General features: G+C 39.1%; 1 long non-coding RNA gene across 1 annotated transcript; it reads right to left on the bottom strand.

Annotated features, from left to right (window-relative positions):
- Nucleotides 1–256: 256 nt before the first annotated feature.
- On the bottom strand, nucleotides 257–5,252 carry LOC127532127 (uncharacterized). The gene is made up of 8 exons (XR_007939388.1): nucleotides 5,113–5,252; nucleotides 4,720–4,752; nucleotides 4,485–4,526; nucleotides 3,517–3,555; nucleotides 2,593–2,637; nucleotides 1,951–1,971; nucleotides 620–742; nucleotides 257–497 (listed from the first exon to the last, which is right to left on the bottom strand). It is a non-coding gene; the product is annotated as an uncharacterized LOC127532127 (long non-coding RNA).
- Between the last annotated feature and the right edge of the window lie 514 nt (nucleotides 5,253–5,766).

Genomic DNA, 5,766 nt, shown 5'->3' with positions numbered 1-5,766 from the left:
AGATTTTATTCCTGACAAGTCATAATTCTAACTCACAATATCTTGAATTCCCCAAGTTTGAAGATATCGGCATTGTATTTAAATCAGAAATGAAATAGCTAATTAACTAGTCAGAATGACACATATCTTAAATTCTGTTTTATCAGCCCGTGATTCCAGATATCTTGAATTAGAGTTTTCATCACATTTTCCCCTCCTGCAAAGTTTCTGCACCACGTCTGACCAAAGAGTTTAAAGCAAACGAAATACACAAATATTCATGAAGATCATCTTTATTGAGTCTTCAGTGTTTTGTCTTGACCTGCTTTTCATGCTTTCATCATCCTTGTATCTTACAGAGACATGTACTCTGTCAAACATCTACATGCAAGAACACACTCATGATAAGCGTTTAAATGACAGTGTTTAATATATGTTTAAAATCTGATCAGGAAGAGGGATTAATAAGATCAGACATGTTCAGTAAGACGTCGTCATCCGACCCGTCGTCTTCTCGTCTAAAAACACAAGCAAAGTTCAATCAGTGAATAAAGGTTTGGATGGTTAGAAATGTGTTAAGGCAACAAAAACAATGTTTTAATGAATGAAAAGGGGGAAGCTCATCATTTTCCTCACTCACCTCCGTGTCCCCAAAGATCTCACTTTGATGAGCTTTGAGCCATGATCTGCGGCAGCAGGTGGAAGAGCTGCTTCACTTCTACATCAATTGTGTCCAGTTTTTGGATCACCTTTTCCTGGAAATCTGACGGGGAGATTAGAGTTTACAGTAAACTGCTTCCTTATCTCGATCAAATTAGAAACACAAGCATAGTTGCCATTTTTGTTTGTCTTTCCTAAACTCTCAGCGAGATTGTGGACGAGGCAAACACAAAATACACTGATCTAAATGAGTGAGTTCTGGTGGCCGCTCTGTTTATTTTCCTCTTTTTATTAACTGCTGCAGCATCTTTTATTGCAGATAACTTGTCTGATAGAAGCTTTCCTTTGTAAGACTGATGAGATCTGTGCTCTGAATCAGTGATCTTTCTTCTGTTTTGAACAAATATCAGGCTGCATCTGTTATGAAACAACTATTTGGCACCCATTTTTAGAAGGTGGTGCTTCACTGAAGAGGCTGCCTTGTGCTTTTGTGACTACAATGAATTGTTGGACTTCATTTCTGTTGTATCCATCCATCCATCATCCATCCATTGTCTTCTGCTTGTCTGGGGCCTGGTTGCAGAGACAGCAGACGAAGCAGGCTGTTCAGATGTCCCTCCCCCCAGCACTGCTTTCCAGTTCTTCCTGGTGGATCCCAAGGCATTCCCAGGCCAGACGAGATACATAATCCCTCCAGCGAGTTCTGGGTCTGCACTGGGGTCTCCATCCAGGTGGATGATCTCAACTGACTCCTTTCGACGCGAAGGAGCGGTGGCTCTCACCGGATGTCCGAGCTTCTCACCCTGTCTCTAAGGCTGAGACCAGCCACCCTACAGACGAAGCTCATTTCGGCCGCTTGTATCCTCAAGCTTGTTCTTTCAGTCACTACCCAGAGCTCATGACCATAGGTGAGGATTGGAACATACATGGGCTAGTAAATCAGTACAATACCCGCATTACTGCTGACACCACATCAAGCCGTCTGTCCATCTCTTGTTCTATTTTCCCATCACTTGTGAACAAGATCCCAAGATACTTGAAGTCCTTCTACTGTTATATCCAATTTGGTAGATTTCCAGGAAAGAATTTTAGGTTCACTAAGAAGGCTGTTATTTGCTCTCTAATTTACAGCTTTTGATTGGAAAGAAGTACAACTTTGCTGGACTTTTTTTTTCTTGTTGCATATCAAAAGACTCCTATGTGTCTCTAATCCATGAAGCCCAATGTTGTGTATTTAGACCTAGCAGTGGTAGAGGCCGCTGAAGACGGGTAACATTTACTGGAAAGATGAAATGTTTTGTGTAGACTCACCTCCTTTGCTCAGTTTCTCAGCTGTAGGAACAAGAACATAGAACAAATCATTTAATAAGAGACTGTCTCCGAAACTGACTGATCCTCTGAGTTTAATATTTTAAGAGAAAATGCTTTAATGTGCATATATATCATCATGCAGATAGTCACAGTGATATACAGTTGTGTTGCATGACTGTCAGGGACCCTTCATGTGACTTTTAGACACTGAAAATAACAGCGTTTCTTTTGAAATATCTCTTAATTAACAACAGATTGACAGTAACATTTTATCAAACAGTTTTCTGGATGCTTTAGTTTGTTCTAAATTTGCTAAATTTATAGTTGTAGTGGAATTATACTGTGTCTGGGAGGAATCAAGGAATACAATTCTTGTGTCTCTACCTTCCAGGACTTTTTTAAAATGTCCACATGGTGTTGCTGTTTACCGAACAATTGATCATTTGTGACTTTAACTTCAATGTCAGAAACGTTTCTCAACATCTAAAGTGACAAGTGTTTGTCTGGTACCACATGTTTCCATCAGGAATCATCAGAAAATAAACTCATTTTCTGGATTTTGGTGAACAATTTTGATTCTATGGGTGGCACACAATTTAAAACTTATTCTTATCAGAGTTCTTCCATCACAGACGACTTTACCTGAAGCAACAGCATCCGCAAAGTTAAATGGACCGTTATCTGGGCCTGAAAAACAGAAATTACACAAAGTTTAAAATCAGCTTAAGTTTACCGAACATCTCCTTGTTCTGCTAAATTCAGCTGACAGCTAAAGACGAATGAAGCATCAAAGGAAAAACCTGAGCATATTTGTGTGGATGTTTTCAGACTCCAAAGACTGCTGCAAATACCAGTTTGAGGCTTTGTAGCTGCCTTTTTAACACAGACAACTCATCTGGCTGAAATCATCTGTGCTCTGAATCGATGCTCAATGATCTCTCCACTTTGGATTTGCTAAAAAAATGTTGAACCAATTTTCAGATGTGACATTTCAAAAATTATTCCAAGTATCTCTTATATATTGAGCTTAATATTGTTTATTTAGGGTTGTGATATGATATGATATGATCAGATAACCTTTACTGTAAAGAATTGCTTTATTGAAATCCCATTCTGATGCTGCTTGCCAAATAATCAGTAAAAATGGAGGTCTGTAGACTCCCCTTATTGATCTGGTTTCTCAGCTGTAGGAACAAGAATATAGAACAAATCATTTATTAGAAGACTTATGCTGAAACTGTCTGATCCTCTGAATGTAATATTTTAGTAAAAAAAAAATTGCAGAACTTATCAGCATGGTGGTGGAAGAAAATGTGTGTGAAAGGAATTAAAAATCCAGGAATAAAATCTTCATCTTGACATGTTCCAGGATTTTTTTCAAAGCAAATTTTTTGCCTAAAGTTGGTTGTAGATGTTTTTTGTTGTTGTTGTTTTTTCACCACATGATGGCACTTTTAACCCAAAAATCTATCGAGTAACTGGCTTTTGCTCATTTCGATCTTATGGTCCTATAAGAACTCTTTAATATCAGTTTTTCTGAGTAACATCCATCATAGACAACTTTACCTGGATGAAGAGCATCTGCCAAGTCGAACTGACTGTTCTCTGGACAAGAAAGAGACAAATTATACAAAGTTGAAAATCAGCTTAGTTTTACTTTACATCTAGCCTTGCCGCGCTAGACCCATGTTCTGAAGGCACAAGGGTCTAGGGCCGCTCGACTGGGAGGGAGGCGGGCTAAAAGGTTGTCTATCAAATCCCTCTGCAGCAATTGGGTAGGTATACAACCAATCAGTGCAACGAATAGGCTGACGGAGTTCCGAGAGCGCCGGCGGATTGTGGCTAAGTCCCATTAGCTTCCCAACCAGCGGAGCCAACTGGTGTATTAAGGATTTGCCATATCCCGTCGGCATAAGTCCAAATACGTCTTTCTTCTCAATGAAACACTTCAGTGCCGTCCTTTGTTTATCTTTCAATTTTAGCTTCAAATCTTTAAGGGCTGTGGCCAAAGCCGAGTCGAAAGATAACTGTTTATTGTGCGCCGGTTGTTTCTGTCAGAATCGTTGCGCCTCTGTCGTCACTTAGTTACGCCCGCCTTCTGACTCTACACTTCATGGTGATTGGTCCGGCCAGTTTTAGGAGAATCCAGCCTCGAGCCTTATGGAGGGTAACTAGACCCACCCTGGCAGAGAATTAAATTCGTTGCCGTGGGTTGTCTAGCGCGGCTAGGCTACTTTACATCTACTTTACATACTAAATTCAACTGACACCTACAGACAGACAAATTTAAGAAAATTCAACTGGATAATCTTATCTTTAGTTGTGTTTCTACGTAATTTTAACATCCTTACACACATTATTCCAAATATAATCAATGAGGAGTTTTGTTTTTGCTTTTTTTTTTTTGAAGTAAACAGAATCTCCCGCATTCTCACTCTAAATATAGAGCAAATTAGGAGTTTTTAAAATGTCATTAAAGGACTACCAGTGTGATAAATAGGCAAGTCAGGTTTAAATAAAGTTTGCAAGCTCACTTTGTCCAGTGGGTTGAGTTGGAGTGGGCCTAGAGGTGCCTCCTGCAAAAAACATGGATGCAATTTATTAATAAAATGTGTCAGTAAACAAGTAACCAGCATACAAACTCAATTAATGTCACATCTGCCCTAAACACTGTCACCACCTCAGTTTTAGAGGCTGCTTTCGAATGCAAATTTGAAAGATATCAGTGTAGTTGCTGGAAAAGTTTCCTTATCTGATAAAGTCACTCACCACTGCCACGAATGAGATCATATATCCTCAGCCCTGTTTGACACAGACAGGAAAGTCGTTAGAAAACTCATATTTAAGTTAATAAGAGTAACACTGGAGGAACTCCTCCTCAGACCTAATGTGGCGAGTCACACAGGAATTACAACATGTATTGCAGCCCGACAGGAAAAACAAATGTTATTTTTCTCATGAAATGATTATCTATGTGACATACATAAAAGCAATAAATCAGAAGCATTCAACAGTCATCAAAACATGATTAAACTGTAAAGACCTACACTAACTTCTGCCCTAAATCAGATCAGGTTTCGTTGCTACTTTCGAATGTACTTTAAAAAAGATATTAATGAACACGCTGCAGAATTTAAAAGTCATTCTACCAATGTTACTCACCTCTGCGGCTCCGAGGACGCAAACTCCCCAGAAATTCTGTTTGACACAGACGTTAAAATAAATAGAAAACACATATTTTAATCCACTTAGAGATCTACTTCCTGCTTCTCTCCCGACAACCAGTGGATACCTTATGGTTACTGCAGCTATTATCTATAAATAATACCAGTAGGACAGTGGGTGGTGTTTCGTGAGACGACAGGTTTTGGGTGGCGGCAGAAATGGTGTAATATTGAGGCTTTACTCCAGACAGCCAACATAATCCGCTGTTAGTAGCAACACAAAGACAACAACATGCAACAGATTTCGCAACCACACAGCAGGATACACTGCTGCTGTTATGTCTTTTATGGGCTTGTGTCAGTGGGAAATAAAAATAAGAATTCTTTTAAATGCAATGCAGTCGAGAACACCAACATCCACTTATTAAAAGTACAACTGTCACTGAAAGACTGAAGACTGAAATTGATCTGATTTAAAGATGGGCTTTTGTAAATTAAAGAGATTGTCTCTTTGCAGTAATTCTGTGAACTGTAAGACTCAACATGTAACCTTCAGGAATGAAATCATGTAACATTGTAACAACAATGCAATCTAAAGCACATCAACACTTCTGCAGGAAGATCCAGCTTCTCACTTAAGGGGCAATGTTGT

Source organism: Acanthochromis polyacanthus, chromosome 22 (genome assembly GCF_021347895.1).
Source record: "Acanthochromis polyacanthus isolate Apoly-LR-REF ecotype Palm Island chromosome 22, KAUST_Apoly_ChrSc, whole genome shotgun sequence".
NCBI classification, from domain to species: domain Eukaryota; kingdom Metazoa; phylum Chordata; class Actinopteri; family Pomacentridae; genus Acanthochromis; species Acanthochromis polyacanthus.
The sequence above is the reverse complement of the archived record's forward strand: the minus strand, read 5'-3'. Positions and strand labels throughout refer to the sequence as shown.